The sequence below is a fragment of the Gorilla gorilla genome, chromosome 1 (genome assembly GCF_029281585.2).
Source record: "Gorilla gorilla gorilla isolate KB3781 chromosome 1, NHGRI_mGorGor1-v2.1_pri, whole genome shotgun sequence".
In the NCBI taxonomy this organism is placed as follows: domain Eukaryota; kingdom Metazoa; phylum Chordata; class Mammalia; order Primates; family Hominidae; genus Gorilla; species Gorilla gorilla.
Window position 1 is genome coordinate 177009472 of NC_073224.2, and position 13388 is coordinate 177022859.

Below are 13388 nucleotides of genomic sequence, written 5' to 3' on the forward strand. Positions count from 1 at the left end.
ATGCCAAGTTGAGGCTTCATAGTAATAAAATAGTATGGGTATTGCCCTCAATCCTGGCTGAATGAGCAATGCCCCCGATTGGGTAATTGACAAACTACATACTGTAACACACTCCAGAATAGCCCTGCTTTTTCATTAGATTGAACAGTAGGTTAACTAGATAACTCTGCACTTGGCAAAATTACTTTCCACTGACTTCAAACCATCGTCTTTTCTCCGCAAGCTATTGCTCCCTGTGATATTTCCGCATTCTTCTCCCCAGCAGTGCACTTTCAAAGCCAGTTACATGCTAGGTCAGTGGTACTCAGATTCTTCTGTTTTACCTTTCCCCAGGGTCAATTGCCTTTGGGAGGGAACCAATATAGATTAACAGGAAAGATACACTGCCTGATTCATGGCATTTAGAGAGGCCTTCAAATGCTTACTGGCTCTTCTGGGACTGACGCCGTTTCAATCAGAATCCTGTCTTCAATTAGTAAATAATTCCAGTTCTGAAAATTTAGTCTTTTTAGACTAAATGCAAGCAAAAGACCTATCTTTAAAGATATAGGTATGTCATTCACTTTTTAAAATGCTAATAGATTGGAATGCATTGGGATACATTGTCCAGTGGACCAAGGCATTTGGAGTCCACGCAAGAATTTCCCAAAGCATCTGTTTTCTGCCTTCCCATCAGCGTGAGTCAGCATGGACAGCAACACCTTAAACAAAGCTCCAAAGCCTCTCTGCCACTCCTCGTATGCATTTGGGGAGGCGAGGCCTCCTCACTTAACACAGGGTATCAATTGATTTATAACAAAGTGATAGATGTAACTACTGTCATCGGAATTACACTAAGTTATAGCGACATGGTTTTCTGTTCCAGTAGCCACTCCCCATATGCACCATAACTCAACCCCTGAATGATAATAACACTATCTAGGAAATTTATATGCATGATTATAAATTAATTCTTTTTTTTTTTTTTTTTTTTTTTTTTTTTGGCTAGACCACCAGCAGCATGGACTTGTAATTTCCAAATAGCATTTATGGCATTAACTTGGGAATACTATCCATCAAGTCTGATGACAAATGTGGAAGATTATGGTCTTGCCCGCCACTGGCTCGAGCAGCCAACTGTGCTAGGGAGGCAAGAAGATGCAATAACAGAGAAGCTGGGTGGGGTGGCCAGTCTCCCAGGCAGCCTGCCTCAAAAACAGTGACAACAAACTGTGGAAACTTTCACTGTCAAAAAGAGGAGGGCTTCACCAGTGAGGTTTTGCAGACACAATCTAGACCCTGCTAATAATAACAACAGCTGCTTTTTAATCTGCTATGTGCCAGGTGCTCAGTATTCATTATCTCGAATCCTGCCTGTCATCCAGCAAGGTGGGTATTGTTATACCCATTTAATAGATAAAAAGACTGAGGAGCAAAGGGGTTGAGTGACTTGCCAGGAGCTGCTGAGTCAGGATTTGAATTCGTGCCTGTCTAACTGCAAAGAGAGAGGAGGTGCCACAGATCCAGGTTTTCAAGGTTGGCTTTTCCAAGCATTGCACGGAGTGACCGTCACCATCACCAACAATAAAAAGCATTTTGATTTGCTTAAAAGAAAATATAATCATTCTAAACAACTGGGAATAGTTGGTACCTCTAACAAAATACCATCTTATAAGGAGTTTAGCAGAGCAGCAGTTAGGAGCTTAGATTCTGGGGTTAGACCAACCTGGGTTTGAATCTTGAGCTGTTACCAGCAAGTCAGTTAACCTGGCTAAGGTTTGGTTGCCAGGCTTGTAAAAAAACGAGTGGGGCGGGGGGAATAACTTGTAAACATCAGTTGAAAATTTTAGTTTTAATGGTAGAGGAAGATGTTCTCACAGACTTAACATAACAAAAATTGCCTGGTCATGGTGGCTCATGCCTGTAATCCCACCACTTTGGGAGGTTGAGGCAGGAGGGTCACTTGAGCTCAGGAGTTAGAGACCAGCCTAGCCAACATAGTGAGACCTTGTCTCTATCAAAAATAAAAAAATAAAAAATAAAAAATTAGCGAGGTCTGGTGGCATGTGCCTGTAGTCTCAGCTACTTGGGAGGCTGAAGCAGGAGGATTCCTTGAGCTGGGGAGGGCGAGGCTGCAGTGAGCCGTGATCCTGCCACTGCACTCGAGCCTGGGTGACACAGCAAGACCCTGTCTCATAAATAAATAAATAAATAAATAAATAAATAAATAAATAAATGTCCCCTAATCATACAGGTAGACTGTTCCACAAACTCTTGGACCTTTTGGAAATTCTGCTATTCCTCACTGCCTTTTGCCCTCAAGACCTTAGAGGATCCTGTTAGGGAGGTGGGGGTTAGGAGGAAGTAGGGGAGAGGGAGAAGGAAGGGTGGGTTTGCAGAGCATCCCCAGTGCCTTTTCTAGAGGCTCTTGGCACATGCTGGGCAGCTCCCACTTTGTACTTAGAACAGGTGCTTTTTCTTGAGGATTATCAATCAGTATAATCCTCCTCCTCCTTCCCTCTCCTCCTCCTTCCTGATCCGCACACACAAACTAAACCCACATGCCTGACAAGTCCTTTTTTGACCATGAAGTTTAATACTGTTGGATTATGAAGCGAAAGGCTGAAAATAAGTCTAGAGGACAGTTCAAGGCCAGGGCCAGGGTCACTCTGTTGGGAAGAGCCTGGTTGAAGAAGCATAACGGAGTTAAGGATCCCAGGCAGAGAAAACAGAAAAACACATGAGTCCTCCTCACTTACAGTGACAGGGACAAACACTTGCACTCGCTCCTGCCTCCCTTCCTGCCTTAGGCTCTCCCTGCCCTAGCACAGTCTCTGCCAAGTTTCCAAATGACCAGCCTCGGTTTTGTAGCCCTCTCTTTAAAATCCTTAGTGTGCCGGGCGTGGTGGCTCACACCTGTAATCCTAGCACTTTGGGAGGCCAAGGCAGGCAGATGACTTGAGCTCAGGAGTTCAGGACCAGCCTGGACAACATGATGGAACCTCATCTCCACCAAAAATACGAAAAATTAGCTGGGTGTGGTGGCAGACTCTTGTGATCCCCGCTCCTCTGGAGGCTGAGGTAGGAGGATGACTTGAGGTAGGAGGATGACTCCTGGCTCCGCCAGGAGGCGGAGGCTGCAGTAAGCCAAGATCACACCACTGCACTCCAGCCTGGGTGACAGAGTGAGACCCCTGTCTCAATTTTAAAAAAATCCTCAGTGCTTACAACATGTAGCTTTCCAGCTATGGTTTAATGAACATCACTTGGTAGACATTATTTGTTGAATCTTCACAGTATCCCTGTGTGGGGGGTACCATTATTCCCGTATTTACACTGAGCTCACTGAGGCTCAGGAGGTTTCACTGTCAGAGGGAATGCACATTCAGGCCATTTGACTGCAAAGCCCTTGCTCTGTCCTTTAGTCACCCTGTCCCCATGCAATGACTCCATGTGGCCCAGCTAAAATGACCACTCCCTGTTGGCCGAACACTTTGCAGAGTACAAGAGGATGTCTTTGCCAAGAACATGGGCTCTGCAGAGGGCCACCTGGGTTTGAATTCTGATTTTGTCCTTTCCTCACTGTGTGAACTTAGCCAGATAATTTCTCACTGCCCAAGTTCCCTCTCCTATAAAATGAGAATTAAATGTGCCTATCTTATACAGTTGTTGTGAGAATATGCAGATAAATATTTATAAAGCACTTAGAACAATCCTGTAATATGGTAAGTGCTCAATACATTCAGGCTAAACCTGTGATATTTTGCAGCCTTGGAGCTGTTTTTTTGAGATGGAGTCTCGCTCTGTCTCCCAGGCTGGAGTGCAGTGGCGCAATCTTGGCTCGCTGCAACCTCTGCCTCTCGGGTTCAAGCCATTCTGCTTCCTCAGCCTCCCAAGTAACTGGGATTACAGGTGCACACCACCACACTCAGCTAATTTTTGTATTTTTAGTAGAGGTGAGGTTTTGCCATGTTGGCCAGGCTGGTCTTGAACTTTTGACCTCAGGTGATCCACCTTGGAGCTTTTAATCACACCATTTCTCTCCTTAGAAATCCTTGCACTCTCCTCACCCCCTTCCTTCAGGATCAGCCCTTCATCCCATGGCCTCAACATCACTCTCCTGACCTCCCACCTCAGAGAATGTATCTTCTGTCCACTCCTGCCACACTCACTGTCTACACCAGGCATCAGACGGTACTGGCCTTCCAACCTCTCCATTGGCCCTCTTCTTTCTTTCTTTCTTTCTTTCTTTCTTTCGAGACAGAGTCTCACTCTGTTGCCAGGCTGGAGTGCAGTGGTGCGATCTCAGCTCACTGCAACATCCGCCTCCTGGGTTCAAGCAATTCTCCTGCCTCAGCCTCCACAGTAGTTGGGACTACAGGCGCATGCCACCACACCTAGCTAATTTTTGTATATTTAGTAGAGATGGGGTTTCACCATGTTGGCCAGCACGCTCTCGATCTCTTGACCTCATGATCCGCCCGCCTCGGCTTCCCAAAGTGGTGGGATTACAGGCATGAGTTACCACGCCCGACCTGGCCCTCTTATTTCTATTTCATTTTCTCATACATTGAAATAATTTTTCCATTTATAGAATATGTATAACAGCATGTACAGTAAGTGTGTGCATAATATTCAATATGTAGCTTTATAGATAAATATTTTTATATAATGATACTATACATCATTATATGGTTATATTAGGTGATAACATGTGTATATTGGTAGACATCATTTCCATCTCTATACTTAGATTGCATCAGGTCCTGAGTTGGTGCTTCCTTCTCTTTCTTGTAGCACCTAGCCTAGAGGAGGCATTCAATAAGTGAAGTTAATTTGAAGCCCAGCTTTTACTCACAAATCCAAATAAAATGTAAGGCCTGACTGCTCCTACTTCCCGTTCAGTTTTAGAATGCCTCACTTCATTCTCTTTTAGAATTTATTTAGTTCTTTGTTTTAAGAAGGCATCTGGCAACATCACCCTAACACTTGCCCCCAGCTCTGTTCCAGACATGATGCACTCAGCATGCAGTGACTTCCAAGATCTTCCCCCTCGACTCCAGCTCTTCCCAGCTAGGAACCAGCACTCCTTTTCCTCAGGGTTTTCCTTTCTCTCATTATCCTCGGTCTACTTTTATTTATTTATGTTTTTTTTTTGCAATTAAAAGGGTTCTTCCAATCCTCATTCGTTCAATGAATGTCATGTTGTTCCCCTGCTTAAAACCCTTCACTAGCTTTCCATTATGCTTAGCATATGTGTGCAGTCACCCTTCCATATCCACGGGTTCTTCATCCATTCTGTGACGTCTGCGGCTGTGGACTCAACCAAACACAGATCAAAAATATTCAGGGAAAAAAATGCTTTTGTGCTGAGCCTGTACAGAGTTTTCTCCCTTGTCATCATCATTCCCTAAACAATATGACAACTACTTACGTAGCCTTTATTGTGTTAGGTATTACAAGTAACCTAGAGATGATTGAACGTATACAGGGAGATGTATACAGGTTATATCCAAATACGATGCCATTCATATCAGGGACTTGAGCATCCACAAATTTTGGTATCCTCTGGCGGTCCCAGAATCAATCCTCCAAGGATATCAAGAGACAACTGTATCCATGTCTTCACATGGCCTATGAGCAGGGCAACCTTATAATTTATCCTCCAAACTGAGACCTTTCTGAGGGTGAATCAGATGCTATTAAGAATATGCCAGGGGCCGGCCGGGCGCGGTGGCTCACACCTGTAATCCCAGCACTTTGGGAGGCCGAGGCGGGTGGATCACGAGGTCAGGAGATCGAGACCATCCTGGCTAACACGGTGAAACCCCGTCTCTACTAAAAATACTAAAAATTAGCCGGGCGTGGTGGCGGGCGCCTGTAGTCCCAGCTACTCGGGAGGCTGAGGCAGGAGAATGGCGTGAACCCAGGAGGCGGAGCTTGCAGTGAGCCGAGATCGCGCCACTGCACTCCAGCCTGGGCGACAGAGCAAGACTCCGTCTCAAAAAAAAAAAAAAAAAAAAAAAAGAATCTGCCAGGGGCCAGGCACGGTGGCTCATGCCTGTAATCCCAGCACTTTGGGAAGCCGAGGCAGGCTGATCACAAGGTCAGAAGTTCAAGACCAGTCTGGCCAACATAGTGAAACCCTGTCTCTACTAAAAATACAAAAAATTAGCCAGGTGTGGTGGTGTGCGCCTGTAACCCCAGCTACTCAGGAAGCTGAGGCAGGAGAATAACTTTAACCCAGGAGGTGGAGGTTGCAGTGAGCCCAGATTGCGCCATTGCACTCCAGCCCGGGCAAGAGTGCGAGATTCCATCTCAAAATAATAATAATAATAATAATATGCTGGGACAACAGATGTCAATCACAGTGTCCTGGGCAAACTCTCTTTCAAAGGCCCTAATGACCTGGCCTCTTTGTCCTTCCTGGCCCTTCTAGGCCTCTTCTCTTGCTCATGTGGCTACAGCTACATCTCTCCTCCTTTAGTTCCTTCAGGTGGTCCAGCTCTTGCCCCCTGGGCCTTGACCCCTCACATGCCCTTTCTTCAGCTTTCTTCCCCACCTGGCCCTTCAGGGCCAGTGGTCCTCCTCAACCACCAATTGCCAGCAGAGTTCCTGTTCCTGGCTCATAACCTCCTGTTGTTTGCTGTCCTAGCACTTGCCCCAGTCCATATCTGTGCATTTATTTCTGTGCTGAATGTGCTGGGGGTGTTGGTGGCAGCAGGGCCATTCCTATTTACCTCTGAATACAATCCTTTTGTGTGGCACAGGTTCTGGGATGCTCCATGTAAAATGTTTTCATCCATCCATTAAACATTTTTTTTCAACTTTTATTTTAGATTCAATGTATACATGTGCATGTTTGTTACCTGGGTATATTGTGTGATGCTGAGGTTTGGAGTATGAATGATCCCATCACCCAGGTACTGAGCATGGTACCCAACCAACGGTTAGTTGTTCAACCCTTGCCTCCCTTCCTCCATCCTCCCTCTAACAGTCCCGATGTCTATTGTTGCATCATTATGTCCGTGAGTACTCAATGTTTCACTCCCCCTTATAAGTGAGAACACATGGTATTTAGTTTTCTGTCCTTGTGTTAATTTGCTTAGGACAATGGGCCTCCAGGTGCTTCCATGTTGCTGCTCAGGACATGATTTCATTCTTTTTTACGGCTGCATAGTGTTCCATGGTGTATATGTACCACATTTTCTTTATTCAATCTACCATTGATGGGCACCTAGGTTGATTCCATCTCTATGCTATTGTGAATAATGTTGCAATGAACATGTGAGTACATGTCTTTTTGGTAGAATGATTTGTTTTCTTTTGGATATATACTCAGTAATGGGACTGCTGGGTCAAATGATAGTTCTGTTTCAAGTTCTTTGAGTAATCTCCAAACTACTTTCCACAGTGGCTGAACAGATTTACATTCCCACCAACACCGTATGTACGAGCGTTCCCTTTTCTCCACAGCCTGACTAGCATCTGTTGTTTTTTGACTTTTTAATAATGTCCATTCTGACTGGTGTGAGATGGTATCTTGTTGTGGTTTTGATTTGCATTTCTCTGATGATTAGTGATGTGGAATATTTTTCCATATATTTTTGGCCTCTCATCAAACATTTATTAAGCTCCTACTGTGTGCTAAGTTCTGTAGTAGACACTAGAAATACCAAAATAATATGGCAAGAAGTTCAATCAAGGGTGTAAACAGACACACACACACAAGAGGTATGAAACAATGTGAGAGTATTATATCTTGGAAGGGTCCCAGGCTCTAGGAGCAGGGAGGAAAGAGGGCTTCACCTCCCTGGGGTTCACCACAGAGGCCAGAGGCTTGGAGTCCAGTGGGTGGGTTGAGTTCTCTGTGAAAGGGAAGATGACATTCTGGGCACAGAGATTTGATGAGGGAAGTAGGGGGTACATGAAGGGCTGGGGGCCTGGAGAGGTGACTTGGAAAAGCTGACCAGTGTGACTCCTCCATATGGGGAGTGAGGAAGTACCAGTCAGCTTCCTGCTGCAGAGATGACCCCAGGCCAGCACAGTGGACGAGGGGATGCTTGGGATCCTCGTTCTTATTCCTCCCCTCCTTTCTGCACATCCTCTCTGAGTCGTGGCCCAATTGCCTTCTTTTCCCAGGAGGCAGTTTCTCTTTCAGGCTCACACTGCCCCAAATGCCATCTCTCTCTTCAATCCGGGAGTGGCCTACTCTGAGCACCGGTATCGTCCACGCCCCCCTGTGGGCCTGGGATGCAGATCCTCCCCTTTTGGGTCACGGCCATGAGAAGCAGCCTTGGAAGGCTACCCTGGAAGGCTCCCACTCAGGGACACCAGTTCACAGGAAGGCTACCCTGGAAGGCTCCCACTCAGGGACACCAGTTCACAGGAAGGCTACTGCACCCATCAGAGAGTGGAGATGCAGCTGTAGGGTATAGGGTAGCGGGCCTTGAGGACCCGCCGGGCGGCTGCCTGGAGCTGGAAGGAGGCTCACTTACAGAGCCTGTCATCCTGGTTCAGGACGCTGGGGCAGATGCTGGGGCCCGCTAGCCGCTCTCCTGGGCCATCGTCCCACTGGGGGGATTAGCTGAAGGATACAAGTGGCGTGGAGCCAGTCCTGGGATCCCCAGGCCCCCTTCCAACTCTTGATGATCCATATGAAAAGGTGGCAGTGACTCGGGGAAGGGGGGTGATGCTGCGAGGGAAATGAGCCATTTACAAAACAAAGGTCTCCCCGCAGGCGGAGGCCAAGCCACAGAGGAGAACGAATCCCTCTTTTCTTCATGGACATGGCTCTTTCTCTGAACAATCTGTGCTCCGGACCAGGACATTCCTGTTAGCGGTGTCCTGTGGGACCCTAGTTGTCCCACATTTACGCCTGTGTGCCTTGATGCTGGGGATGACACAGTCTGCTTACCAGGGATCTGACCCAGAGAGGTACAAGAGGACAGTCGTCTACACAGGGCCCCTCTTTGCACGAGGCCACACTTTAAGGGTAAGAGCAATAACAGCTCTCAATTTATTAAGCATTTGAGGTGAGGCATCTGCTAGGCCATTTACATGTTCAGTCATTCCTCTGTATCCCCAGGGGATTGGTTCAAGAACCCCAGGGATACCAAGATATAGATGCTCAAGTCCCCAATATCAAATGGTATAGTATTTGCATGTAACCTACATGCTTCCTCCCATATATTAAATCATCTCTGGCTGGGCGCGGTGGCTCACGCCTGTAATCCCAGCACTTTGGGATGCTGAGGTGGGCGGATCACCTGAGGTCAGGAATTCAAGACCAGCCTGACAAACATGGAGAAACCCCATCTCTACTAAAAATACAAAATTAGCCAGGCGTGGTAGTGCATGCCTGTAATCCCAGTAATTCGGGAGGCTGAGGCAAGAGAATCGCTTGAACCTGGGAGGCGGAGGTTGCAGTGAGCCAAGATCGTGCCATTGCACTCCAGCCTGGGCAACAAGAGCGAAACTCCGTCTCAAAAAAAAAAAAAATCATCTCTAGATTTCTAATAATACCTATTACAATGTAAATACTATGTAAATAGCTGCTACATTGTTTTTAAAATTTGTATTAATTTTTGTTGTTGTATTATTATTTGTTCCTTTTTTCTGAATATTTTTCATCAGCAGGTAGTTGAATCCATGGATCTGAAACGTACAGATACAGAGGACCAACTGTATGCTTTCTAATCTTTATAACTGAGGCTCATGACTGGGAAATGGAAGGGGAGGATCCAAATTCAGACCCATGTGACTGGCATACTCCATCCATTGTGTGACACCTTTCTCCTTTCTCCGAGAAAGATAGGGAAAGGGCTAGAGACAATCTGGTGGCCTTTGATACCCCCTTTGATAGAATGTGGGCCTGGGCTCACATGGCGTCAGGTGCTTACCCCATTCTATCCATTCTTGCCACATGGTCTGATGGGAAGAATGCAGGGGATACACCACGTTGAAGGGCCCAGGGTTTAGCTTCTGTCCCCACCAGTGAAATGTGCAACCCTGGGCAAACATAGTGTCAACTGTAAAATCAGGATAATAATATCTACTCAATTTATGTCAAAACAGAAGGAATGAGTTTACAAACGATGCTCCCTGGAAGCCTAGGATGGAGTTTCTCAAGCTTCGGAATGCATAAAAACCACCTTGTGTGGGCTTGTTAAAATGCAGATGCCCAGGCCTCAACTCCGAGATTGGAATCAGCGGGGCAATATGAGGCCACGGAATCTGCATTCTGTGGATGAGAGACAGCAGGTGTGGAGACGCCCAGACCTAGGCTGCATGGCGGCGCCTCCAGGGTGGGTGGGAAGCGAGGGAGTCCATGGGTGGGATTCAGAGTCTCTCAGCCCAGCTTCACCTAGAACTGTTCTGTTTGTAGCTCCATTATATATTGAGGTTTCAAGTAAGATTTCATTTAAAGGACGATTACATGATTTAAACATTAAAAAAAAATGTTAAAGATTGCACTGCATCACCACACATGAAAATGCTTTGGGTAAGTGAAGGGTGCTCTCCAGATGAGAGCAATTTTACTAAAACTGTGGCCATCTGAAACCCTCTGGGAATGAATCATTCTGGAGAGCCTAATCTTCCTGATAACATTAAAACTTTTTATTAAATGTTAATCGTTTTGTGGGAAATATGTTACACTCTTCCTTGCCTTTTAAAAGAGAGAATAAAGAACATAATTTAACTGTTGTTTGAAAACTCAGGACCACCAATTGGATACTGTGAGGCCATCCCAAAAGTGAGTCCTGCCAAGCTTGACATGGAAAGTGCATCCATGGGATTCCACTATTCGTGTCCCCTACTCAGGCCACGGTTTATATAACACCAAGTGGAGGCAGAACAATGTGGTGAAAACAGGGGGCACTGGAGAATCAGGAGGATGAGCTCCAGCCTCCACAGTGGCAACCGAGGGCCACAGAACCCAGAGGAAGTCCTCTCGCCTGGCCCTGCTTTCTTTATCCATAAGGCAAGAGGCTAAACCAAGCCGTCACCTGAAGAGGGGTCCAGTCTCTAAGGTGGGGGTTGCAAACTCCACGGCTGTCAGGGGCCAGGCTGGTGGTGCTTGGGGAGAATGGGAGGGCAAAAGCCCAGCTGGGGCGCAGCCACCGCTTCACACCAGCAGACTGCCGATGTGAGAGTGACAGCCCACTGCTATCAGGTCTTCTAAGTTGCCCAGAAAAGCTGGACTTTCTTGTGAAAGCTCTGGATTCCTTCCATGTTGGCACCTGTGAAGGATATGGGGGTGCTGGCTCCCACATTCCCCCTCTTTTTCTGGGAGGCCTTTTGTCCTTCAGAGACCACAACATCAAATACCACATTTCTCATTTCCTTACAGCTAGGGTTTTGGATGCAAATCAGTTTGCGTCAATGAGAGTAAGTCACAGTTTTGAAAGGCAACGTAAGGCAGAAGCTGTCTTCTGACTCCCTATCCAGAGCCTGAGCTGCCAGGAAGTGTGGGAAACACAGGTCAAATAAAACCCACCTGTGGGCACCACTGAGCCCGAGGTCTCTTCTGGCTCTAACACTTGTAAGACAGGGGAGTAGCAGGGTAGACAGCCCTCAGGTGGCTGACCTGCAAGGGGCCAACTACACCCACTGGGTCTTTTTCTTCAAATGCCTCTTCAGCCTCCAACTCCACCCCTGAGGGGCACGTGGTTGTTCACTGACCCAGTAGAATCCAAGCTCTGGCGCTCTTGCCTGGACTCCATTGCCCAACTTTTTCCCATAAGGAGGATTAAGGACACACGATTCTGTTTCCCAAAACAGGACAGAGATTGCGACTCTTCGGGCAGGGTCCTGCCAGGGCAGTTGGCATATGGAGCCCCTGCAGCTTTCTCCATCCCTTTCAGCATGTTCCAAAGGGAGCAGCTGGGGGCTTCGTACCAAGGTCTCAAGTTTCCAACCCTGTTACTCTTGAGCTGCCCAAACCGAATTGTATCTGCCTAAGTGGTATGTGGGTAGGGAGGATTTAGGCATGTTTGTGGGGACAAATTTCATGAGCACCCTTTTTGCACATAATAGCTGTTACTTACCAAGGACCCACTGTGTGCCATTTCTAATCCTCACAACCACCCTGAGGGGCAGACATCACTGCCTCCATTTTACAGATGAGGTAACTGAGGCTTGCAAAGGTTAGTGACTTCTCTAGGGTCCCACAGATAGTAAGTGTCCGAGCCAGAATTCAAAGGCAAACTCCTTCTCTTTATTGTTCTTGATGAACCAGGGCTGGGTTACTCTTGGACCCAGAGCAAGCAGATTCTTTTCAAAAGCCTCCAGGCCCCTGGGTGAGCCTGCCAGTGAGTTAGGTAATGTGATCCTGCCTCCTAGTGGTCAGGTCGGTGGCTCAGTTCCTCACACTAGGGCAGGAAGCCTCTCCCGTCTCCCGCCGTCCCAGGGGTCCTGGCAGCTGTTTATTTCAAGAAGTGGGCTTGGCCACTCTGGGACAGTGAGGCCTGGGAGCAAGTGAAAGCAGCTGGCTCCTGTTCTCAGGCCCCTCACCTCTCACCCGGGGAGTGGCAGCCACAGCCCCAGGCCCTCCGCCCACATCAGTCCCGGTCAGATAGAACATTAGGCACATTGACCCCCTCCCCATGTGCAGGGCATCTGCTTAACTCTTTACATCTGTTGCCTTAGTTCCCGCTCCCTCTCCCAGGTGGCGATTAACTACTGTCTCTTATTATTCAGCCACCCGGAACTTGGCATGAGAAACTGCTCAAGAATTACACTTTGGAGGGTGGGGCTGGGGACACTATATTTATCCTTATCTGAACAGTTTAATCACCTTGAGACCTTTTCTTTAGTAATAATCACACACACACACACACACACACACACACACAGTCCCATTAAACCTCACAATCTTTTTTCAATTCAGCATAATTTCAATTATTTATTTAATTACAAATATAAATATTAACACACACACAATGAAAATCAATGCCACAGAGCCCTTCATCCAGTTGCCTATGCTCAAGATTTTGAGTGCAGACACCCTACACCATTCTTCCAGGAGCACGTGTATGTCACACTCTGTCATGCCAATTAGCTAAACAAAAGGTTTGTCTCTTCCTTTCCTGAAAATGCACATTTCCCTGTTTTGAGCATGTGTGTTGTTAGATGATGTGGGTCTCCACAGGAGCTCTTCAGCCCCTGGTGACTTTGAGTGGCAGCAACATTCTCTGCTGCGAGTAAGGAATCCCTATATGGCCAGGCCACCTGCTACTGTTGCTTCTGTAATGATCTCAGCAGCACAGAATCCCTGATTAAGAAAAATAAAAGTATTAATTCTAATGGCTTCACAGTAAGCCATTAATTTGCATATCCCCAAAATTGTATCTTGCTTAAACCTAGAAAATAAATGATCTCGTGACACCTTTTGACCTTTTATTTAA